This window comes from Ranitomeya variabilis, chromosome 4, assembly GCF_051348905.1.
Source record: "Ranitomeya variabilis isolate aRanVar5 chromosome 4, aRanVar5.hap1, whole genome shotgun sequence".
Taxonomy (NCBI): Eukaryota; Metazoa; Chordata; class Amphibia; order Anura; family Dendrobatidae; genus Ranitomeya; species Ranitomeya variabilis.
The window spans coordinates 514079203-514106421 of NC_135235.1; the positions used below are offsets into that span (position 1 = coordinate 514079203).

The 27219-nt window shown below is 44.5% G+C and overlaps 1 protein-coding gene across 1 annotated transcript in view; it reads left to right on the forward strand.

The window, feature by feature from the left end:
• Positions 1 to 549: 549 nt before the first annotated feature.
• Positions 550 to 27219, forward strand: part of LOC143765454 (signal transducer and activator of transcription 5B) — a 272423-nt gene continuing 245753 nt past the window's right edge. Inside the window, exon 1 of the mRNA XM_077252132.1 lies at positions 550 to 838. The gene's annotated coding sequence lies outside the window, so the exon portion shown is untranslated. The remainder of the gene's footprint in view (positions 839 to 27219) is intronic.

Consider the following 27219-nt stretch of genomic DNA (forward strand, 5'->3'; position numbering starts at 1 on the left):
GTTCAAGGCCACTCAGCCTCGACCACCTCCTTCATCCTCTGCACTGATTGGCTGCCCCCGCAACCTTCGTCCAATAGGAACAGTCCAGAAGAGATTGTCAGCGGTTACTAAAAGGAAAGAAGCGGCCTTATATGACTCCCGATTGGCTAGGTCTCATCACGTGACGTCACTTTATTTACAATCCACAAACCGAAGCGGTGCGGCTCACACTGCGCTGTATCAGAGCACACGCGCCGCATTGTGTACTGTCATGAACGCGCTACCAATAAAGTTGTGGAATTGCGCATCCGTGATTTAAAGGGGAAGTGCTTTTATTTATGACGTAGTGGTTTTTCTAGCGGTAGAGTTCCATTTCCCCATACTTTGTGGGTCTGTATAGGCGGACATTTTGTTGGCGTTTTATTCCCTGTGTAACATTACTCTGTGGCTTCATAAACATGGCGGCTGCGCTTACAGCGAGCTACTGGGCTGCGGACACCTGTTAGCGCTAGGAGATTCCAGACTAGTGACTACAACTCCCAGTAGGTGGAACTAGAGCGTGAATACTATACGTGCGCAGCCGGGGGCTACGGCTGACGGATGGGGGCGTGGTGCTGAGCGGCGGAGAACGCGTTACCCCAGGCAGGTGGCGCTGCTGAGCGGCTGAGTCTGCAGCAGAAGCTGGGACGAGCAGGGCAGGTTCTCGGCACATTCACACGGACGGAGCAGCCACCCGCGGATTAAATGTGCAGCAGGGAGGAAAGCAAGGAGACACAAGCTCTGGTTCTCCTCCTCCTCCTCCCCTGGGGGAAGCAGGGACCGAACACCTCCCTGGGGGGAGAGGCTGCAGCCCCCTGAGGTAAGGAGCTGGAGAGTGGGGTCTGTCAGCTGGAGTGTGGTGTGCAGGCGGGAGAGCTGCAAGGCTGTGACACGGGAGGCAGGGAGGGAGGGGGGACTGCTACTCTGTGTGTGTGTGTGTGTGTGTGTGTGTGTGTGTGTACACATACTAGCAGCAGTGTGTGTGTGTGTGTGTGTATATATATATATATATATATATATATATATATATATATATATATGTATATATACATAGAATGTGTGCATAGTGATATCTATATATCTATATATATATTTTATATGCATGTGTGTGTACATAGTTATATTTGTGTGTGAGAATTAAAAAATATCTATATGCGAGTTGTGGCCACAAGTTTTAAGACTGACACATTTTGGTTTTCACAAAGTTTGCTCCTTCTGTGTTTTTGCGTCTTAGACAGATGTTTCTATGGTTACTGAACTACAATTATAAAGATTTAATAAGTTTTTTTCAACTTGTAGTGTCAAAAATATCAAGTTTATTCCAAGACCCAATATTTACAGTGTTAACCCCTATTTTTGAAGACTACTGCCCTTTGTCCTGGCAGCTAGATCTCCACCTCTGGGCCAAATCCTGACTGATGACCCATTCTTGTCTGATTATTGCTTGGAGTTTATCATAATTTCTGTGTTTTTGCTTGTACACCCTTTTTTTTTAAATATTTTTCACAGGTCCTCAGTGAGATTGTGATCTGGGGTGTTTCTTGGCCATTTACACAAGTGTTTTGTTTCCCGAGCCGCCTAATTATCACTTTTGTCCTGTGACATGATGCTTCATCATGGGGGAAAAGTATTGCTCATCATCAAATTGTCCCTGGATCATTTGGAGGAGGATTAGATGACATTCTTTTTCTTCTTAGGCAGAAAAATATATATTTTTCTGCCATGAATAAATATACATGTAAATTGCTCCGCTGTGTGGATTTTTTTCCCCCAAAAATAACTTTATTGAGCGTTCTATCTGTGAACTGGAAGATGTCTGCAGTTAGGGTATTGCTGACCTATTCAGACCCAGGGCGATTGATGACCTTCAGGGTGGCTTCATTCCGAAGCCTTGTTCATACTGCAATGCCATCCAACCATTGTGTAATGAAAAAATGTGCAAGTAATATATTTTGTATTTTTAATCCTTGTATTTTCAATATCTGTAATTATTTTATCTGCTTTGAATAAAGAATGGTATCTAAATATCCTCCAAGTGCAACTTGCACTTGTCTCATCTATCCAGGAGCAAGCTCAGCTTGCACGATTTTTATTCCTGTTCTGACATCTGCCAGAAAACAGAGCCAAGATGGACCGATATAATAATTGTTAGTGCCCCATTCTTCCTAATGGAACAGAGAAATGGAATTACTGATGTGTGAACCCTGCATAGGAAAACATGCTCCAGGAATTTTATAGGGTGTACAAATATTATCTAAAACCGACATATCAGGATAGGTGACATACCTTTTAATCAATGACACCCTAAAATGTGTGTTACATGTGAGTGTCTTATGTCATCAGCAGTGCTGTGGAGTCATTGTCCATTTTGATGGAGTCAGTATAAAATGGACCAAATCCAACTCCTAAAATTTATATTAACTTGGGTACAGTAATTCAGTGCAGGGTGTGCTGAATATTTTTTCATCAGAGTTTTGGGAAGGTTTTGAAATGTCTGTAACGTTCCTGTTCTAAGGATCTCGGCTTTTAGCTGGAATGAATCTGTGCTGCACTTTATGTACATGCTCAGTAGTGACCCTCCTCTTCAGATCAGATGAAGATGGAATGCCTGCACTCATCTCAGAACTGTTGGTACCTTCACACTAAACAACTTTCCAACGAGAACGACAACGATCCGTGACGTTGCAGCATCCTGGATAGCGATCTCGTTGAGTTTGACACGCAGCAGCGATCTGGATCCCGCTGTTATATCGCTGGTCGGAGCTAGAAGTCCAGAACTTTATTTGGTCGTCAGATCGGCGTGTATCGTCATGTTTGACAGCAAAAGTAACGATGTCAGCAATGTTTTTACATGGAGCGTGAACGATAAGTGAGTCGCCGTTACGTCACTGGATCGCTCCTGCATCGTTCTGGAGTTGCTGTGTTTGACGTCTCTACAGCGACCTAAACAGCGACGCTCCAGCGATCTAGTTTAGGTCGGATCATTGTCTATATCGCTGGAGCATCGCTTAGTGTAACGGTACCTTTAGAGTGAACAGGAAATAGCTTGATTATTGTGTCATAATGGTGATGAAAAGCCCAATGTTAATACAGTGTATTTGTAGAGTCATGGTGCACTTTTGGCCAGTCGCTGGAAAGCAACAAAAAACAATAGAAATGTGAAATCTGCTCCAAATAAAAGAAAAACTCCCAGTTTCATACCCATTCAATGTAGTTCGATGTGGGCTCCATTTGTTGCCCTACACACATCCAAACGATAGTGAAGTTCTTGCCACACACGGGTAAGGACATTTGGTGTAACAGAGTGAATAACGTCTGTGATTCTCTGTTTTAAGTGATTAATGTCGTTGATACGTTCAATGTACACATGTTGCTTCACATAACCCCAAAAGTAAAAGTCTAAGGGCGTCAGATCCGGGGATCGTGGTGGCCATGGCTTGACAGAACCCCTGCCTATCCACCACCGGGGGAATGTTCTATCCAGAAACTCAGGAACAATGGTGGTGTAGTGTGGAGGAGCGCGTCCTGTTGAAAGATGACGCCTTCTGGAAATTGTGGCACTGCATACAATTGCAACATGTCAAGATACGTGTTTGCCGTCACAGACCGCTCCGCAAAAAAAATGGGCCTATCACAGTGTTTCTCAAACAAACTGCCGGTTTCCTTCAACTGCTTATCCCTATTCCTATGTGGTGGCGCTCTGTTATAAATGCACCGATATTCAGGTAGCACTTTGGTCACGGATTCAAATTTAGCGAACCACAGAACACACTGAACTTTCCTCTGTACCGTCCACATCTCGACTGGCATGGAAAACCACACAGCTGGCATAGGCTTGTGGTTGCATGATGTCACAGACCTGGCAGTGTATTAATCAGAGTTCAGTTTATCAGGGGTTAATCTGACATGAGGCTCAGCAACAGCATAGGCTGCTTTCACACTAGCGTCGGTATGGGGCCGACGCGCTGCGTCGGCCCGACGCATACTGTGAAAAAAATGCCCGACGTGGGCAGCGGAAGCAGTCTTACGACGCTTCCGCTGCCCCATTGCAAGGTCCGGGGAGGAGGGGGCGGAGTTTTGGCCGCGCATGCGCGGTCGAAAATGGCAGTCTCGACGCACCAAAAAACGTTACATGTAACCTTTTTTTGTGGCAGCGGTCTGCCAAAACACGACGCAACAGTCGCACAACGGTTGTAACGTGTGGCACTGTGTCGCAATGTGTCGCTAATAAAAGTCTATGGAGAAAAAACGCATCCTGCGGGCAGCTTTGCAGGATGTGTTTTTTCCCCACAACGACGCATTGCGATGTGCAGTGCCCGACGCTATTGTGAAAGTAGCCTTAAATGAGTTTGTGGTGTTTGATTGGTTCTTGTTATCTCTCCTCATGAACAGGTCTGATATGATTGGGCCAGAGAAAGGGCGCCAAAATGTAAATAGATCCTGTAAAGGTACCGTCACACTCAGCAACTTTGCAACGAGCACGACAACAATCCGTGACGTTGCAGCGTCCTGGATAGCTATCTCGTTGTGTTTGACATGCAGCAGCGATCTGGATCCCGCTGTGCCATCGCTGGTCGGAGCTAGTAGTCCAGAACTTTATTTCGTCGCCAGGTCGGCGTGTATCTTCATGTTTGACATCAAAAGCAACGACGCCAGCAACGAGCATAGGGGGCGTCACAGCGTCTCTTTCTAGCCAGTCGGTACACTCCGGCTGTTTGACATGGAGCTAACAACCAGAGAGAACGATAAGTGAGTCGCCGTTACGTCACTGGATCGCTCCTGCATCATTCTGGAGTTGCTGTGTTTGACGTCTCTACAGCGACCTAACCAGCGACGCTCCAGCGATCTAGTTTAGGTCGGCTCGTTGTCTATATCGCCGCAGCGTCGCTGAGTGTGACGGTACCTTTACTGGTCAAAAGTGCACCATGACTTTACGGATACACTGTATTTTACTACAATAAATTTATCACTTAAACATGAGCCATGTTTGAGGGAGTCGGAGAAATTGAGGAGTCTGAGTTAGAGGATTGGCTTTCCGACTGACTCCGTAGCCCTGGTCAGCAGCAGAACCACCAGGTGGTCATTCACTCTTGTGTGTTTATGTAATTATTGATATTGTGGTGTTTCTTTTAGGAATTCCCTCCTGCTGTCACCATCCTTGCACTTTGTGCTATTACTTGCTAAAACGTAATGGGATAACAACAAAACATAGCCACAAGTAGTGGGATAGTGACCCTATAACGCAACAGTATCTTGGGATAAAGACTCCCATAAACAATAAAAGTTGTCCGTTACCTGGATATTTGTTAAATGCTATAGTTCCCCATGTAAAATAATAAAACTTGCCTCACGCACCAATGGCATTCTAGCAGTGTCTACACTTTGCCTCTTGACGCTTCAACGGTGCAGCCCTCTCTCACTTCCATTGGACATTCAAGTTCTACGAGTGCTGCAGCCCATTGGCCACTGTTGATTGTTATGCCATGTGAATACTGTAGCCAGTGTCACGTGAGTGCAATGAGACCAAGCGCCATTGATTGAACACCCGGTGGGTGAGGCGAGTATAATTTTTTTTTCCACATTAACTCAGGGGCTACAACATTTAAGAAGGTGTTGTCCAAGTATTTTACACTGTGTTTAAAGTGAATCTGTCATTAGATGTATGTTGCCTGATCCACAGGCTGGATGAATCCATGCCAAACTGCACAATGACAGCCAGGGATGTTTTACGTTAAAAAGTTGCTGTTTCAGAGAAAACTGAGCAGAGAGATCTGATTAGTCCAGTTCGGCCCTGGCTGGCTTCTTCCTCCTCCACGCTAGTTGATTGACAGATCTCTGCCTATGAAGACGCATAGGAGAGATCGGTCAATCAAAAAATATTAATGTGGACAGAAGCTGGCCGATAGGCTGTGCTGAAGTAGTCAGTTCTTTTCCTACTATCCTTGGTCGAATTCTCAAGCTATATTTTTCTCTGACATGCGACAGCATTTCAGATCAGTCGTGCTGCCAGGCCCTGATTCATGCTGCTTATTCTTTGTTGAAAGGTTCCATTTTAAAGTTGATTAAAATGGAAAATAATCAGTTAAAAAAACAAACTTAAGAATGATCTATTTAGAGGACCGGTCAGTCTGTGTCCAAATTTAAATGAAGTTGGCCATGAATAAATTTTTATGGGGCAAAAGTTCTTTTGTACAGGAAAAAGATAGTTCCTGGCCAAACAATCTTTCGTTGTAAGAATATTTCACATAATGATCGTTCACCCATCCTTCGTGTCCCTGAACCTGTATGGCCAGGATATACTAAAGTGTGTATGGCTGTGTTAGCATTGCAGTCGTGAAACCAGCACCACACTTCAACATTTGGGGCATGACATCTACTGTAGGTAGCTGTCAGCCGGCTGCTTTTCTCTTTCCTTGTGGGGTATCTTTTATTGGCTACTCTGTCATTAGTCTGCTAGGTCAGTGGCTGTGTGTGCTGTTATTGATGTATGTGGGAGCTATTGGCCCTGAGAAAACTCATTTATTCTAGTGTCTTCCTCCCCCACCATTTATTGGCAGCTGTAGATATTATTGTCCCTGGGAGGACACCTTGATACAAGGGTCAGTCCTATATACTTGGCAGTAAACACGTTAAGATTTCTATCTCCTGGTCATACCTTTACTCCGCTTTTTACGTTTTAAAGGGAACCTGTTAGCAGGATTGTGCACAGTAACCTACAGACAGTGTCAGGTCGGCGCTGTTATACTGAATACAATGATACTTGGTGATGAAATCCGTCTTGTGGTTGTTGTGTATTCTTTATTTTTAGTTTTGAGTTAATGATATGCTCTAGCCCCAGGGCGGCCTGTGGAGGGGGTCTTCATGTGTTGCTCTGCTTAGGTATTCATAATGCAGACTGCTGACCGGTCACTGATCCCTGTCCTCGCCTCCCAGTCGTCACTCAGGGCCGGGTGCCGCCACCTCTTCCTTCATTAGTGTCCCCGGCGCCTGCGCTGTAAGTTCAAAGGGCAGCGCAACTGCGCATGCCCGAAAAAAAAAAAAAAAGAAAACAACTCAGGCATCGGGGACGCTAATGAAGGAAGAAGCGGTGCGCAGAGGCCATGAGTGATGGATGTGAGGAATCTGGATTAGGGGGGAAAGACCTGCCCCCCTGGCGATTTCACGGTATGAGGGACAAATTTCAAAAGCGATTATTGCAGCAGTGCCAGGGACCCGAACTAAAAGAGCCACCTTGTCAGAATGCAGCATTAGTGCAGCACAAGGTGGCTCTTTTAGTTGCAAGTGCCTGGGGGGGGTGACAGGTTCCCTTTAATACCTTGCAGTTGTGGAAAAATGTTGCTATTTTTGGTATTTTTACACTGCTCTGACAGCTCCCTTTCACTTTTCAAAAAGTGTTGTCGAAGCTTAACAGGGAGGGGTTGTAGCCGAAAAAAAAAAAATACTGTAATTTACTCCACAAAGGTGGCATCAATTACAGCTGCACTATATTCTAGTAAGGTACTAGAATACATTTCATGCAGGTGTGCAGAATTGCTGTCAAATTAATCAAAAGGGTTGACCACTTTTTTCATTAGTGACCTGTGTTTAGGATAGTCTATTAGTAACCTGATTGGAGGTGGAACACCCAGTATCCTCACTTTTCATCCCAGGGCTGTAGAGTCAGTAAGACAAACCTCCCGACTTCAACTCCACCGCACTGGTCACTACTGAGCATGTCAGTAAAGAGCAGCACAGATTCATCTCAACAAAAAGCTGAGATCAGGAATAGAACAGACACTTATAGGACATTTCATAACTTCCCAAATTCTTATGAAAACATTTACAGATCATCCTGCATTGTACTATAGTACCCAATTTATTATATATTTTATTACTGACTCAGACTATTTATTTATATTTTATACCAATTCCGACTCTACCAAAATGGAATGCAACTCCACAACTTCTGGATCAGCCATTACCAGCGGCAGCCAGAAGTTCTCAGATGCTTCTGGAACACGGCAGCGTCTTCATGTCTATAGTGGCCATGGCGAGTTACTGCAGAATTATTATTATTATTATTTTATTATCATTATTTATTTATATAGTACCATTGATTCCATGGTGCTGTACATGAGAAGGGGTTATATCACTTACAGTAAACAAAACTAACAATGATAGACAGACTGGTACAGAGGGAACAGAACCCTGCCCTTGCGGGCTTACATTCTACAGGATTAAGGAGACAGTAGGTCGAGGGTTGTAGTAGCTCCAATGGTGTTGAGGTGGCCGTGTGGTCTTTACAGGCTGAAGCTTCTTTGAAGAGGTGGGTTATTATTATTATTATTATTATTATTATTATTATTATTATTATTGTTGTTCTATTATAGGGGTGGTACTGCAGTACCCGGCAAAGGCCACTGTAGAACTTCCGGCCTTGCTAACAGCTGATCGGCGGGGGGCACAGGGATTGCACCCCTACTGATCAGGGATGAATAGACTATACTAAACATAGGCCATCAATCTGAAAAAAAAAAATAGTGGCCACTTTTTTTTTTAAAAAAACCCCACACATCTTAATCCAGCACACTCTTCACCAAGACTAGAGTACAAAAAAAAACATTTTTGATGCATCAGGGCCAATCTTATTTATAAACAGGATCCATCTATACAGCCTCGCTGTAGTTACAATGAATACAATCAGCGTTACTCATCTTCCCCTGCTCAAGCACTGAGTAGTATATACAATCACTTTCCCTTTTACAATCTGAAGGCTGTAGATTCATGGTACAGGCAGAAAGCATTATTGTTAGCTGAGCGATAATATGAGCAAACTAGGTATCATAGTAGGCATATTGGAAAGACATCTGCAAGTTTTCACCTCCATGTGCCAGCTTCTAAAGCAAAGCTGAGCAAGCAAAGTGTATTTACATAGTAGGGTAACTACCTGGGAAGCAGAACCCGAAAGTGAGCAGTAGAGATGTGGAATGTAGAGAGATGGAGGGAAGGGACCGATTCTGCTTTACATGCTTCATAAAGGCGACCTGACAAATCTCCTGACGTGACTGTGTTAGTAAGTTATTGAATTTCCACAATAAAGCAAATTTTCAGAATATTGTGTTACAACTCTTTGTGCTGCTCTTCTTTTATTGTTACTGAACTATATATATGGGTATTTAGCACCGAGGGACGAAGCTATGTCTCCGCACATTATGACAGTACCCAATCTGTGCTGACAGTGTCAGATTGTGTAAAGAACCCTGGGGAATGATAACCTCTGTTTGTAAATGTATTAATAGTTATGTTGGACCTCAATTCAGTTTTTGCTATGAGGCCCCTTGGTCAGTGCAGATGATTGTATAACCTGCGTATAATGCCTGCATTACTGGACGGGAAGGTGGGTGATTGCCTCTGCTTTTAGTACATCTGCTGTACTTGGACAACACTGCTCACCCTGGTGACATGTCTCTGATTACAGTATATCTCAGTATTAATAATTCTGAGGGTTTCCTATCAGTCTCAGTATTATTGATCTCATCTCGCGCTACTCGGCGTTTGCCCTGGAAATGTTACCTGTCAGTAATATCATTTATACTCATGATTTTCGTTATATATTTATATATTGTAAACGTTTTATGTAGGTATGGAAAAAATGCTATTGAGTAAGATTACTTTAAAAAGGGGTTAATAACACAGGTCTAAAATCTTTTTGTTTTTTTCTTCAGGTGCCAGGGTTTTTTGAATGGATTTATGGTATTAGAGGGTGCTAAATTGAAAAGTACCATTACTTTTGCTGAATTAGTTTTAGTTTTTTTTAGATAATTCATCCATGAAAATGAATCATTCTCCCAATGCAACTTGGGTGTGATTACAAATGCAATAGCTTTTGGTCTATTGGTCTGTCTTTTGACTCTTTACAGTGTCTTAGATAATGAAATATCCCATATAATTATTTTGTATTTCAATTTGTAGGCTTACAGTGCTAGAGAAGCGACTCCTTGAAGTCCGAATTCAACTGTAATTAATTATTAAATATCTGAGAAACTAGAGCCAATCTGGCAAAACCAAAGTCATATTCTTAATCAGCACCATAAACTTAGTATAAAACTGATCAGGCATTGTTGACACCAAAATTACTCTATACCAATGTAATCAATTAACAACATTCAAAGTGAATGATCTGAAGAGAAATCTAAATCTAATCAATATTTGGTGGGATCGCCCTTTGCCTTCAAAACAACATAATTTCTTCTAGGTACACTTAGACAAAGTCAGGGATTTTGTAGGATAATAGTCGGGTGTATGAGTAACCAATTGTACCAAACAAGTGATAATGATCACCATTTTCATTTGTCGGTTGAAAGAGTCATTAACTGACACAAACTGCTGTGTAGTAGGCTTAAAACTGGGTGAGGAATCGTCAAACTCTACTACAAAGGTGAGGCTATGGAAGACTGTTTCCTTTCTCTGGTCATACACCATCACAAGACTAAGCACAGCAATAATACACAAGTTACATATACTGCATCAGCTCGCCTCTCCCAGGCAGAAATTTCAAGGCAGACTGGGGTTTCAAGAGGTTCATGCTGCTTTGAATTGCTGCCTAAAAGTCATACCTTCAACATGGAAACAAGGCCAAAACGACTCCACTATGCACTAAAACATAGGGATTGGGGTGTAGGAAGATCTGTGGTTAGTTCTCAAAGATGTTTGATGCAACCTCCCTGATTAGCTCCTTCAAAAACTGTGTGCAAGTGTACATGGAAGAATTGATGCTGTTTTCTAGAAAAAGTGCTGTCACACCAAATGTTTGATTTTGTTCAGTCATTTTGCATTTTTGTTAATTGATAAAAAATAAAAGCTTACAATTTTTTCCACACCTGCCTAAACCTTTTGCACAGTATTATATGTGTGTATATAGATGCATAACTATTGTGCCAGTGTAGGAAACTGTGTAGTGATCTGTTTGAAACCGAACATGGAAAGAGCAGAGTATCTCATTAATGCTACTTCAGACTTTGGGCCTACAACTTCATTACTGCCTTTAGTCATATTTTAAATTACCGCATAAGTAAGATGGCTGCACATGTTTCATGTAGGCTAAGTGTACCTCCAATTTCCTCAAACATCTGATACGTCAAAGTGATAAGTAAGGATGTGGATGCGGAGACCCCCACCAATGTCTCAAATGAAGGGGCAGGAGCGCTCCGCTGAGCACTTTGCCTCTTTGGCTGAGTTTGGGACCTGTACATTCAACACACTTTGCATAAATCAATAAATGGTATAGGTGAATATTCAAAACTTCGTAATATCAGAGAATTCTGCTTCTTTCTCCCTTTTTATGAGCTATTGTTTTCCATCTGCTCTGCCTCCTGAACACTCTCATTCACTTTGAGAAAAACACCACAACTCCATCTGACTGCCAACACAGTGATGGGTCAGGTCACACCTATAATACTTTATAGAGAGCGAATGTGGTAGCTGGAGTGTTGAGCAGAATGGGAAAACAAGCAGCGGGAGAGGCATAAATATCATTGCTTGCTTTCCTAATAAGTGTAATTTCTTGCCCTAGAGCTGGATACACATCTACACTGCTCAGTACTGCTGTATAAATTCTTCATAGCTGTTGCTGTCTGTGTGCTAGCTAAGGAATGAAGAACAGGAATCTGTGTGTCCTGTGTATGGGAGATATCAGAAGCTAGTCTTCTACCACCAGCTAAAAACTGGTGAAAATACAGGATACAAGTCCTATAATGGCCAGAAGTAGTCTTAAAGAAGTTGTCCACTACAATAACCTTTTTTTTTTTTTTTTTCATAAATCTTGCTATTATGTGCCACTGAAAACATCTACTGTGTTTATTTTAGCAATATTACCTTTTATCATGCTGTAGCAGCACATTTTAGTGCTGGATTCAGCTCTCATGGGGTTAATCGACAACTTCCTTTCTCCTGAGTCATTGTGCTCTAATACTACAAGTTCCATGATGCATTGCACTGCTACTAAGCCTGAACCTAGCACACCCCCTCCAAAACACTCCCCAACCCCTCCCTCCTCTCCCTCCTCTAGCTTCAAAAAGATTTGTGATGTCATTTCTGTCCGACCTCCTCTTTTACATTTGTCCAACCCACACTCCATTACACACAGATAGATAGATAGATAGATAGATAGATAGATATGAGATAGATAGATATGAGATAGATAGATATGGGATAGATAGATAGATAGATAGATATGGGATAAATAGATAGATAGATATGAGATAGATAGATAGATAGATATGAGATAGATAGATAGATACAGATATATCTATGTCTATTTCCATAGGTATGTCCATATCCATGTTTCTAAACCCCTTCACCCCCTGGAGCTTTTTTGTTTTCGTTTATCGCTCCCCTTCTTTCCAGAGCCATAATTTTTCCGTCAATATGGCCATGTGATCTTTTGCAGAACAAGTTCTACTTTTGAACGCCATCATTGGTTTTAGCATGTCGTGTAGCAGAAAATGTGAAAAAAATTCAAAGTGCAATGAAATGGCAAAAAAAGTGCAATCCCACGCTTGTTTTTTTCTTGGCTTTTTGGCTAGGTTCACTAAATGCTAAGGCTGTGTGCACCCGTTGCGGATCTGATTGCAGATCCGCAGCGTTTTTTGCTGCACTGAATTGCATCAAATCCGCAGTGTAGTGCACAACCAATGTAAGTCTATGGGAGCCGCAGACTTGTGCACATGCTGCGGAAAAAGCCGCACCGAAACCGCACCAAGAACTGCATCAAAACCGCACCAAAAACTGTATCAAAACCGCACCAAAACTGCACCAGGTTTTGATGCAGTTTTTGGTGCAGTTTTGATGCAGTTTTTGGTGCAGTTTTTATGCTTTTTTGGGTGCGGTTTATGCGCGGTTTTAATGCCGTTTTTGGAAATAAGTAAATAAACGGAAAATGTGCATGATTTGAATGGAAACATGCATGAAAAAACGGATTCCAAGGCCGGATTCATCATTTCACAGCTCAGTTTCATACTTTTTTTGCCGGATCCGTCGCTGTGCGTTTTTTCGCCGGACAGAACGTGTATGTGTTTTCCATCTGGCGGAAACAGCTTTTTTGACGGATCCGGCAAAAAACGGATGAAACTCTATGAGAAAAAGACGGATCCGTCGGAAAAAAATGGATCCGTTTTTTTCAAAACTCGCCGGATTGTGCCTCACGGCAAAAACCTGATGTGTGAAAGCAGCCAAATATATGGATAGATACATCTATGTATCTATAGATATATCTATAGATAAATATATCTATAGATAGATATATCCATAGATATATAATAGAAAGGCCGATGTTTCTATAAGGCTACTTTCACACTTGCGTTTTTCGCAATCCGTCTTTTTGGGAAAAAAACGGATCCTGCAAATGTGCTCGCAGGATGCGTTTTTTACACATAGACGTGTATTAGTGAAGGATCGCGACGGATGGCCACACGTCGCGTCCATCGTGCAACGGATGCGTCGTGTTTTGGCAGACCGTTGGCACGTCCCTCGTGTCTGCCATTTTCTACCGCGCATGCGCGGCACAAAACTCCGCCCCCTCCTCCCCGGACTTCAGAATGGGCAGCGGATGCGTTGAAAAACTGCATCCGCTGCCCACGACGTGCACAAATTTCACAACGTGCGTCGGTACGTCGGCCCAACGCATAGCGATGGACCCGTGCCGACGCAAGTGTGAAACAGGGCTTAATGAGCGTTTAATTTAATAAAAAAACGGCGTGGGCTCCCGCGCAATTTTCTGCGCCAGAGGGGGAAAGCCGACGGCCGAGGCCAATATTTGTAGCCTGCTATGAATATCAGCCCGCAAAATGACGTGGGGTCCCCCTATATTTTATAGCCAGAAAGGCTACGCAGACAGCTGCGGGCTGATATTAATAGCCTAGAGAGGGGCCATGGATATTGTTCCCCCCCCCCCCCCCGGCTACAAATACCAGTCCGCAGCCACCCCAGAAATGGCGCATCTGTAAGTCTACGTTCACATAAGCGTTCGGCGCCGCAGCGTCGCCGCATGCGTCATGCGCCCCTATATTTAACATGGGGGCGCATGGATATGCATTGTGCTGCGTTTTGCGACGCATGGGTTTTTTTGGCCGCAAGCGTTGGGCGCAGAGGACGCAGCAAGTTGCATTTTTTTTGCGTCCAACTTTCGGCCAAAAAGGACGCATGCGTCGCAAAACGCAGCGTTTTAGTGTGCGTTTTGTTGCGTTTTTGTTTGCGTTGTGCGTTGCGTCTCCGACGCTGCGGCACACAACGCAAATGTGAACGTAGCCTTAGATGCGCCAATTCCGGCACTGAGGCTGGTTTCACACTTGCGTTTTTGGACGCTGCGTTTTAGCGCTAAAAAACGCATGCGTTTTTTTCCTATACTTAACATTAAAAACGCATGCGTTTTGACGCGTTTTCGGCAACACATGCGTTTTTGAACGCGCTCGTTTGTTTGCGTTAAAAACGCATGCGTTTTTATAGAAAAAAACCAGAAAAAACACTGAAAAACCACCCACCACCATCAGGGTGATAGAGATCCAAACCCTAACCCTACCCCTAACCTCACCCCTAACCGTTTAATGAACATTTTATGACACAGTGCCAAGATATTTCAGTGCCACGTATGTAAGTGCCACGTATGTAAGTGCCACGTATGTAAGTGCCACGTATGTAAGTGCCACGTATGTAAGTGCCACGTATGTAAGTGCCACGTATGTAAGTGCCACGTATGTAAGTGCCACGTATGTAAGTGCCACGTATGTAAGTGCCACGTATGTAAGTGCCACGTATGTAAGTGCCACGTATGTAAGTGCCACGTATGTAAGTGCCACGTATGTAAGTGCCACGTATGTAAGTGCCACGTATGTAAGTGCCACGTATGTAAGTGCCACGTATGTAAGTGCCACGTATGTAAGTGCCACGTATGTAAGTGCCACGTATGTAAGTGCCACGTATGTAAGTGCCACGTATGTAAGTGCCACGTATGTAAGTGCCACGTATGTAAGTGCCACGTATGTAAGTGCCACGTATGTAAGTGCCACGTATGTAAGTGCCACGTATGTAGGTGCCACGTATGTAGGTGCCACGTATGTAGGTGCCACGTATTTCAGTGCCACGTATTTCAGTGCCACGTATTTCAGTGCCACGTATTTCAGTGCCACGTATTTCAGTGCCACGTATGTAAGTGCCACGTATGTAAGTGCCACGTATGTAAGTGCCACGTGCCACGTATTTCAGTGCCACGTATTTCTGTCACGTTTAGGGTTAGGCCCTAACCCTACCCCTAGCTATTTCTATTTATAGTGGGTTTTCTTGTGGATTTTGATGATTGGCAGCTGTCACACACTTCTCAGCATGCGTTTTAAAAACGCAAACGCATGTAAACGCGGCAAAACGCCGCGTTTTTTTTCTACATGCAAAAACGCATGCGTCTAAAAAACGCAGCGTTTTACCACGTTTACATGCGTTTTTTCACACATGCGGTTTTTTAAAAAACACATGCAGATAAAAACGCAAGTGTGAAACCAGCCTAAGCCCCTCTCTTCCCACTCCCGTGTAGCGGTGGGATATGGGGTAATAAGGGGTTAATGTCACCTTGCTATTGTAAGGTGACATTAAGCCGGGTTAATAACGGAGAGGCGTCAATAAGACACCTATCCATTACTAATCCAATATTAATAAAGGGTTAATAAAACACACACACATTAGGAAAAAGTATTTTAATATTCTTCATTTCACCATACTTACCATACTTCAGCCCCTGCAAAAAACGTAAAATAATAAACCGTATACTACCTGTCCGCCGTAGTCCAAATAATAACGAGTGTCCCACGACGATCTCCCCTATAGAACAGTGACATCGGGTGATGTCACTGCTCTATAGGACCCTCAGTGACACACTGACAGGAGACAATGGCTCCTGCAGTGCATCACTGAGGTTACTATAGTTCACTGGTCTCACTTTATGGCAAAAAGCTGCGTGGGAACTTTCTCATACAGCATACCATAAAGTGAGACTAGGGACTATTTTCTCACAGGGGCGTAGGAATACATTGTGGGGAATACATTGTGGAAGGATACCTTCCTCCCCTCATTGTCTTCCTGGAGCCCCTGGAGAGTGGTTGCATCAGCAGATGCTCCTGTTCTCCACGGGAGATCGTCGTGGGACACTCGTTTTAATTGGATTCCTGCGGATCAGGGAGTATATTGGTTGTTTATTATTTTAATATTTTTTATGACACTGGCTTCGGGGATCAAAGTGACAAGTGATGGTGAGTATGTAATCTATGTTATATGTACTGTATGTCTGTATGTATGTACTGTATGTCTGTATGTATGTATGCGCATGTCGTCGCATGTCGTCGCATGGCGCATGTCGTCGCATGGCGCATGCAGTCGCATGGCGCATGGCGTCGCATGGCGCATGCTGTCGCATGGCGCATGTCGTCGCATGGCGTCGCATGGCGCATGTCGTCGCATGGCACATGTCGTAGCGTGTTGCATGTCGTCGCATGGCGCATGTCGTCGCATGCCATTGCATGGCGCATGTCGGCGCATGCAGCATGCCGTCGCATGCTGCATGTCGTCGCATGGTGCATGTTCTGTATGTGTGTATGTACTGTATATGTGTGTGTTTTTTTTGTTTTTTTTTACATTCAACACATTAGCCGGATGATGGGACTACTACTGTCCCATCATTGGCTAATGTGTCACTGACTGTCACTGTAGCAGGCAGAGCACGATGGGACTTGTAGTCCCATCGGACAATGCCTGCACACAGAGACACACACACACACACACACCAAAGACCACCCCACCCCCCGCAGCAGACCCAGCACATACCGGCAGCAGAGCCCCGGCGCCGGCCCCCACCCCCACATGCCGGCGCAGAGCCCCGGCGCCGTACCTACATACCGGCGCTGGCACGCAGAGCGCTGGCCCCCACCCCCACCCCCACATGCCGGCGCAGAGCCCCGGCGCCGTACCTACATACCGGCGCTGGCACGCAGAGCACCGGCGCCGGCACGTACATACAGACCTCAGCGCCCGCACCTTCATCATCCCTGCCTAGCCCCGCCCGCCCCCAGCACAGCCCCGCAGGCAGCCACCAGCCCCGCCCACAGCCCAGTCACTCTTGATGAGTGACTGCTCTGACTGTGCGGCTGGGACACACCTGCTGCTGACGTCACGTCAATTTCCAGAGCCTGGAAATTGACGTGACGTCGGCGGAAATAAGCGGCGGCTGCAGCCTGGGGGTCACGTGACCCGGACTCAGCCGCCGCTACAGCGCCGCTCACAGGCAAAAACGGCAACAAAAGGTATTTGCACAATTCATCAGGGGCCCCGGGGGGATACATTGGGGGGTTAATTGAAAGTAGTGGACAACCCCTTTAATGCTCATGTAGTCACATGACAGCCAATTCTGCAAAGTTTGTTGAAAGTATAGTTACCGTTCAAGTTAACACCGATTCACCCCTCCCCCCATTACAAGTTCTAATTAAACCATGTTATCAAAAGGTACTACCCATTCCCCAACCTCATATATGAGTTATATCTGTAGGTTTTGAGGTAACATGTACAGTCGTGTGTGTGACTGCATCAGCTTTTTGCAGCAATAATCACAGCTGAAAAGTCTCGAAAGCCATATAAGGTTATGTGCACACGTTGCGGATTTGCCTGCGGATCCGCAGTGGATTCGCAGCAGTTTTCCATCAGGTTTACAGTACCATGTAAACCTATGGAAAACCAAATCCTCAGTTCCCATGGTGCGGAAAATACCGCACGGAAACGCTGCGGTTTATTTTCCGCAGCATGTCAAATCTTTGGGCGGATTCCACAACGTTTTACACCTGCTCCTCAATAGGAATCTGCAGGTGTAAAAACGCAGGTGAAATCCGCACAAAAAAACGCTGCAAATCCTCGGTAAATCCTTGGTAAATCCGCACAGAAATCTGCAACGTGGCCACATAGCCTCAGTTGGACAAGAGGAGCAGTCTGTTTTTCCAGGCAGCAACCGCTTCCTTAGGTTGCTCTGTTTGGCAGTATTGTGATTGTTCATTGTGTGCTATTGCTCCCGATAATTTAGCTGTGTGAGGGCATCTGATAGATGGGTGATCGGTCTCAGAAAGTGTATGTAAGCTTTACAATACATTAAGGCCAGGTTCATACTGCGTTAACGCTATAGCATACACGCCATCGCGTTATGCTATACCGCTAGTTCAGATGATTAATCTGTGCTACGGTGACGGAGCCTCAGACGCTGCAGCCCGCATCCGAGGCTCCATCACTGAATGACGGCACATCGCTAGCTCATGCGGATTATGGCATGCGTTGGCGATGCACCCAATAATAGAGGTTATTGGCAGCGTTAACGGACTGCGCTACATCGCGTTATGCCTCGTTGTAACACAGGCCGTCTAATGGACTGCCATAACGCAGTGTGACCCCAGCCTAATATGTACATTGCTACCCTGCGATTCAGCCACTTCTCAGTATTGTGTAACTTGTTTAGTGCTTTATTTCCTTTCTAAAAACTTCTGCTCAACTTGTCTGACTGTAAATTGAGAAAAAGTACGAAAGAAAACTATAGTCATCTCCCTTACAATGGATCTGTAGTCACTGCTGGAATTAGCTGTACTATGCATGGTATAATTCGGTCCTAGATTGATGATCCTTGTTTGTGTGTATATGATACACACTGCTAAAAAAAATAAAGGGAACACAGACAACACAATGTAACTCCAAGTAAACTACACTTCCGTGAAATCGACCTGTCCAGTTATTAAGCAACTCTGTGTATCAATTTCTCCTGTTGTGCAAATGGAGCAGACAACAGGTATAAATGATAGGCAATTAGCAAGACACACCCTGTAAAGTAGTGGTTCTGCAGGTGGGGACCACAGACCACTTCTCTGTTCTCATCCTTTTTGGCTATTGTTTTGGTCACTTTTGCATTTTGTCATTGCTCTCACCCCTAGAAGTACAGTAGCATGAGGGTGTCTACAACCTACAGAAGTTGCTCAGGTAGTGCAGCTCATCCAAGATGGCACAACAATGCGAGCTGTGGCAAGAAGGGTAGCAATGTCTGTCAGCACAGTGTCCAGAGCATGGAGCAGACACCAGGAGACAGGCCAGTACACCAGAAGATGTGGAGGGGGCCATAGGAGGGCAACAACCCAGCAACAGGACTGCTACCTCCTCTGTGCAAGGAGGAACAGGGGAGCAGTGCCAGAGCCCTGAAAAAGGACCTCCAGCAGGCCACTAACATTTGTGTCTTCTCATTAAAGGGAACCTGTCAGCAGGACTGTGCTGAGTAACCTACAGACAGTGTCAAGTAGGTGCTGTTATACTGATTAACATGATACCTTGGTTGATTAATTCATCTTGTGATTGTTGTTTAATCTTTATTTTCCGTTTTGAGTTAATGATATGCTCGTGCCCCAGGGTGGACCTGTGTTGGGGTCTTCATGTGGTGCCCTGATTAGGTATTCATCTGTATGGCTTCTGACAGGTCACTGATCCCTCAGTGACCTGCCCCCTAGTTTATATAATGAATATTGTATATATCTTGGGTAAAAACTATCTCCTGCAGGTGGGATAGTCACATATGTAATGTGTTTATAATTGAACTTCTTTGCTGTTCTCCTGATATTCTCCCCCCCCAAAAAAAAAAATCAGTTTGAAAATGGCGCCGGTGATAGCTGCTACTGTGCAGGCCCTGGTGGCACCATCTTGCTAGAGAAAAAAAAAATTTCCTCCAAGATGGATTAGTGACCTGTCAGAAGCCATACTGATGAATACCTAACTAGAGCACCACATGGAGAGCCCCGACACGAAGCACGAGCATGTCATTAACTCAAAAGTGAAAGTAAATATTAACAACCCAAGACGGATTTCATCAACCTAGGTATCATTTTAATCAGTATAGACGCCAACCTGACACTCTCTGTAGGTTACTCGGCACAATTCTGCAGGCACTTTACCTTTAACATAAAACATTAAGGCTGTGTGCACACATTGCTGGTTTTTCGCGATAAAAACGCTATAAAACTGCAAAAAAACAGCATACAATATGCATCCCATCATTTAGAATGAATTCCGCATGTTTTGTGCACATGATGCGTTTTTTTCCGTGAAAAAAAACGCATTGCGGTAAATAACACAGCATGTTCATTAATTTTGCGGGTTTTTTTGCGGGTTTCCCACTATAAAATGCATTGGGAAATGTCCGGAAAAAAATGCGTCAAAACCGCGGCAAAAACGCATCAAAACCGCTGCAAAAACGCATGCAGATTTCTTGCAGAAAATTTCAGGTTTTTCTCAGGAATTTTCTGCAAGAAATCCTGACGTGTGCACATAGCCTTAAACTATTTCTCCACAACTAGACCGCACCTATGAGGCATACAGTTGAGACTATTTTAACCATTCTGTATGACCATAGTAATAGCTTGAATGCGTCTAGGGGGTGATAGATTCCCTTAAATCCAGGTTTGGGAGGAGATCCCTCAGGAGACCATCCTCTGCCTCATTAGGAGCATGCCCAGGCGTTGTAGGGAGGTCATACAGGCACTTGGAGGTCTCGCACACTACTTAGCATCATTTTCTTGTCTTGGAGCATTTCCACTGAAGTTGGACTAACCTGTAATTGAATTTTCCACTTTGATTTTGAGTATTATTGCAAATCCAGACCTCCATGGGAAATTCATTTTGATTCACATTGATAATTGTTATGTTTTATTGTTCTCAATGCATTCCACTATGTAATGAATAAAGATATGCAACTGGAATATGTCATTAAGTGATATCTAGGATGTGATACTCTAGTGCTCCCTTTATTTTGAGCAGTGTATATATATCATACACATTATAATGCATACAGTTCGAACTATAGCAACTACTGAGAGGAGCTGTACTATATATGTTCAGTCCTGCAGTGAGGATCGTTGTATATAGTGAAGTATATGTGGTACAATGGGATCTGTACTTACTACTGTGAAGAACTGTGTTGTACATGTTACAGTCCTGGAATGTGGATCTCAATTTATATGTTCATGGATGAAAGGGATTAGTGTATGGTTTCTGTGCTTGCTGATAGTTATTGGGACATACAGGTGCTTCTCACAAAATTAAACGCTTAGGAAGCCTTTGCAGGTGTTTTTTGTTAATTATTCTAATTTACTGAGATAATGACTTTTGGGTTTTCATTGGCAGTAAGCTATAATCATCAACATTAACAGAAATAAACACCTGAAATAGATCACTCTGTTTGTAATGATGCTAATATGAGTTTCACTTTTTGTATTGAAGAACAGAAATAAATTAAATTTTTGATATTCTAATTTTGTGACAAGCACCTGTATATCCCAGTGAGGGTAAACAAAACAGTGGTTTATTCAGCTCGTTTCGAAGTACAAATGACTTCTTTGGTAAAGATATCAAAGTATCTGTGGTCTTTCCTGAAGAAGGGACTGGGAGCTATGTCTCCATAACTATCAGCAAGCACGGAAACTGTCCTCTAATCCCTTTCATCCTTGATGTCTCATGGTCACTTGCTGACTCGTGGATCTGCTGCAGCTGATTTTCTACGTGATATGCTTTATCAGTTTGAATAGGTGAGTCTAATCTGATTATATCACCTACCATATCTCTGGGAAAAGACCCTATTTTGTGCTGAGCTCTCCTACAGCTCTTTGCTGATATAGATGTAAAGTGAGATCTATAGTAACTACTGTGATAATCAGTTATATGTTATTCATTACTCCTATGTGGATCCTTGTGTACAATTATACATATGTATTGTATGCTTCAGTGTTGATTGTGGATCCCGGTATATAGTGATTAATATATGTACAATAGGATCTATAGTTACTACTATGATGAGATCAGGCATAATCTGTCCATAATTAAACATGACCTCTCCAAGCAGAAGCTGAACATAGACTGGCATGAGTACTTGGCATACTGGCCATGCATTATATTACTGGATTGCATGAGCACTGAAGGGGGGTAATACTTTTATTTTAGTTATACAACCTTTGTCCTCTTGGTGTCTCATCTCATATAACTTGGTGTAGCAAATGCTTAGTGATGGTTTGGTGCTGGTCTGACAAATCTTTAAAGGCAAGTTACAGCAGGTCATGGGGTCGCTTAGTTTTGTTTTAATTAGTTTTAATTCACTTAGTATTTATGACATTCTTATGTATATGTGGCACAAATGCAGTTTTTTAACCCCATTTAAGGGGTTTTCCATGCTGTCAAGGATAACAGCTATGGGGGAGGGTCATATAGATCCCACCACTGTTACAAATTTGTCACAGATGACACCGGAGAGATTACCCAGATCCCATCACTGCCCTCGATATGTCAGGAAATGCCACTCCGCTGCCTCCAATCATCAGGACAATTATGCAATTGATGAGGCCACCGCTGCTTGCACTACTAGGCCAGTTATTGGGGAACTCAGTGATCGTTTGGTATATACAGCTCCGATTCCAACACATGGAATATATATGTACCCCAGTATGTTCACTGCCAACTCCACAATAACAAAAAAAATAAGCCACTACTAGCTGCCACCACCAATTGTTTATACAGACCAGTTGGACACCCTTTACAGGTAACCTATGGCTTCAGGGGTGCGGTTTACAGAGCAAGAGGACCAGAGATATTAAATTGTTTATTTTTAATCCAGGTAGGCAGTGTTTATAAATAATAAACAAGATAATACATAATGTGAGCAAAACAATACGATATATATAGTCGTGAATTAAAAAGGAATAATACAAGAATATTACTAAACCTGATATCACGGAAATGGTTCAGTGCTTAGTAGATTGAAGCACTCTGGAGAAAATGGGACACACAGCAAACTTGTGTCTTCCAGAATGAGCGATGACCCAAACCCAATTACTGTAAAGTGCTGCGGAATATGTTGGCGCTCTATAAATAAAGATTATTATTAATTATGGCTGTTTACTAGATCAAAATTACGCTCACATAACTTCCCTTGATGAGCTTGACAGGGCTGGTTGTAGGATGTATTCAACCCTTCAGAATTTTTCGAGACCCCCAACTTACAGGATATCTCCAGCCCTGAAGGTCCCAGGTGGTAGATTTCGTCGTCATGTTTCTTATCGCGATTTTATCTTTTGATAGAAATGAAATATGACAGGTATAGCATTGGCTATTGGACCATTAAGTTGAAGGGGTTAGAATAGCACTACAATGATGGGTGGATGCATCATGTTCATCCCTTCCCCACAACGCCAAAAATATATCTCCCATAAATATCGGATCAATGTAAACCCCACCATTCAGATCTGACCACTGGCATCTGCCAGGCTGTGAGAAATCCTTACATCTAAGGAAGATCTCTGCTGGGGAGGCATACTTCTCCTCCTATGCGTAAACAAATCTCAGCCTCCTTGTCTGCTTTCCACAGAAACTCCTATTTAACCCCTTTCTGACCTCGGACGGGATAGTACGTCCGAGGTCAGAAGCCCTTCTTTGATGCGGGCTCCGGCGGTGAGCCCGCATCAAAGCCGGGACATGTCAGCTGTTTTGAACAGCTGACATGTGCCCGCAATAGGCGCGGGCAGAATCGCGATCTGCCCGCGCCTATTAAGTAGTTAAATGCCGCTGTCAAACGCAGACAGCGGCATTTAACTACCGCATCCGGCCGGGCGGCTGGAAATGACGTCATCGCCGACCCCCGTCACATGATCGGAGGTCGGCGATGCTTCAGTATTGTAACCATAGAGGTCCTTGAGACCTCTATGGTTACTGATGCACGGTAGCTGTGAGCGCCACCCTGTGGTCGGCGCTCACAGCACACCTGATTTTCTGCTACATAGCAGCGAACAGCAGATCGCTGCTATGTAGCAGAGCCGATCGTGCTGTGCCTGCTTCTAGCCTCCCATGGAGGCTATTGAAGCATGGCAAAAGTAAAAAAAAAAAAAGTTAAAAAAAATGTGAAAAAAATAAAAAAAATATAAAAGTTTAAATCACCCCCCTTTCTCGGTCCCCCATGACAGCACTACGGAGAGAGGGGATCCGCCCTTCAGGGACAGGAAACCTACAGATAAAAGGGCGGTACCTCTCCCTCGCATCAGTTGGTTTCCTGTCCCTGACGGGGAACCTCTTTTCGGCAGTACCTGACACGAAGACGCCGTTTCCAAAGGACCGGGACCGGACAGTCGGGTTCCGGCAGCGAGGAGGCTCCTGCCGCGGCTCGTCCGGCACCCGAAGCCGCCACCGCTGGAACCGACGGGTTCTTCAGGGTGTGCGGGGGAGAGGCCGCCGCCAGACTCCGAGGGAGGAAGGGGCGCTGGTCACCCGGAGCTCCGGTGCCGGCTGCTGCACGCTCCGGGTGAAGAAAGATGGCCGCCGCTCCGGAAATGCGGCGTTAACTTCCGGGTCATCTCCGCGCGCATGCGCGGTACTCTCTCCTCTCCCTGGGATGTGCGCAGGACCGGAAGTGAGGCAGAACGCCGGGGGGGGGGTGCGCCGAATTCAAAAAGGGAGATGGTGCACACACAGTTGTCGCACTATCTCCCTGTAACCATGGAGGACAGCGATCCACAGCAGCTGCAGCCCAGACAGCAGCACCATAAGAAAGGGGACCCAAAGAGCTCCAGAAGAAGTGAATCAAGCAGTCGGTCCACACAGCGCAGCAGATCTGCTGCAGGGACTACCTCTCCTCCTCAAGAAGCTCCACTGCCAGACCCGGGCCCGCCTCCAGAATCGGTACCTGCCTCCACATCCGGATGGTGAGTAATCTCCGTGAAAGTGTACTTTTTTTATAATAGGGCTCCCTCTTCTCCCTTACTAGGGTAAGAAGAGCCTGGAGAAAAAGAAAAATAGGGGCTGTCCCACCTGTAACAAAGCTTTGCCGGTAACCTGGAGAAAAAAGCTTTGTAAATCTTGCATTCAGCGATTATTATGTGAAGAGACCCCTGACTTCGCATCTGAACTAAAAACTATAATTAGATCTGAAGTTCAGAATGCCCTGTTATCTTCCAAAAAAGGGAAGGAAAAGGTGAAGGAGACGGTATATTCTCACTCTGTCCGATCCTCGTCTGAGGACGCGGACTCTGACGATTCCAAATCCTCCCTATCTTCCTCTGATGAAGATTCGGGCCGTCATTGCTTCCCACTAGAGGAAGTGGACGCTTTAGTTAAAGCCGTCAGAGCCACTATGGGGGTTGAGGATCCCAGACCCGATAAAACGGCTCAAGATATTATGTTCGGAGGTCTGGGACAAAAAAAGCGGAGAACTTTTCCGTTAAATCCCAATGTCCAGACACTGATCAAAAAAGAATGGGAAAAACCGGACAGGAGGAACTCTTCAGTACCCTCGCTTAAAAGAAAGTATCCCTTCGATGATGAGGCGTCCACTTCTTGGGACAAGGCACCCAAATTGGACGTGGCAGTGGCCAAAGCCTCGAAAAAATTCGCGCTCCCGTTTGAGGATATGGGTACCCTCAAAGACCCCTTAGACAAGAAAGCGGATACCTTTCTTAAAGGGGCTTGGGAATCGGCTGGAGGTAGCTTGAGACCTGCATTTGCAGCGACCTGCACCTCCAGATCTTTGATGGTGTGGGTTGACCAGCTGGAAAGCCAGATCAAGGACGGGTCACCCAGAAATAAATTGCTGGACTCAATCCCTGCAATCATTCCTAGCGGACTCCTCAGCGGACTCAGTACGTTTAACATCCAAGGCCGATGCCCTCTCCAACGCAGCCAGAAGGACCCTATGGCTTAAGAGCTGGCTAGGGGATCTCCAGACAAAGTTGAAATTGTGTTCTATTCCATGTGAGGGAAATTTCTTGTTTGGGGAAACCCTGGATGACATCCTCCAGAAAGCAGGAGACAAAAAGAAGGGGTTTCCAAACCTGGGGCCAGCCCCATTTAAAGAGTCCTTTCGGAACCGTAAATTTTTTCGTCGGAGACCTCCCAGAGAACAGAATAAATGGGGAGAAGACGAGATAGAGGTTACCTCTTTGCCAACACCTCCCGTGATAAAAAACCCTCCAAATGACATTTACCCTACGGTGGGGGGAAGGCTCACCTCATTTCTTCCTGCCTGGGAAAAAATATCCAACAACACCTGGATTTTAAGACTAATACGATGTGGTCTAAAAATAGATTTCTTTTCTCCCCCCCCCCCCCCCCCCCCTGAAATTATGTAGTGACAAAGACGAGGTCTTCGGCAGCAGAACAAGCGGCATTAGAGAAAGAAATTATTTCCCTACTGCAGAAAGCTGTAATTCAGGAGATCCCTCCTCAAGAAATAGAGGAAGGGTTCTTTTCCCCTCTCTTTCTAGTACCGAGACCCGACGGGTCTTTTCGGACGATTATAAACTTGAAAAATCTAAACAACTATGTAAGAAATCACAAGTTCAAAATGGAAACAATAAAATCTACAATAAAAATTATCTTCCCAAATTGCTACATGGTTGTGATAGACCTAACCGACGCATATTACCATGTGCCCATCCACGAACATTCTCAAAAATTTCTCAGGATGGCGGTGTCCATAAAGGGAAAAATAAGAAACTTCCAGTACAGGGCCCTCCCGTTCGGGATTTCTATTGCTCCGCGGATATTCACAAAAATAGTAGCGGAGATGATGGCCCACATAAGGGAACAAAACATTATCATAGTCCCTTACTTGGACGATTTTCTTATTGCCAGCGACTCGGCTCAAAGTTGCAGAGAACAGAGAGACCGAGTAATGACTATTCTAACGGACTTGGGTTGGCTCATAAATATAAAAAAATCAAAATTGGAACCCTCTCAAGTGCAGGAGTTCCTAGGGCTGACGTTAGACTCCCAGGTTCAAGAATGCCGACTCCCGGGCCCCAAAAAAGACAAAATATTAACCATGATAGCACAAACACTGCAAAACCCCTCCATGACTCTAAGGAGGGCAATGTCACTGCTGGGGTCTCTATCTTCATGCCTGCCAGCGATACCCTTTGCACAATTCCACACAAGGGAGCTTCAGTGGCACATACTAGAATGGCAGGTAATATTAAAAAACAATTTAGAAAGCAGGGTCATTCTAAATTCCTCCGTTATTCATTCCCTTCTCTGGTGGGGAAAGAATCAGAATATCTCAAAAGGGATTCCTTGGGTACCAAAAATATATCGGGTGATAACAACCGATGCAAGTCCCAAGGGGCGGGGGGCCCACATGGC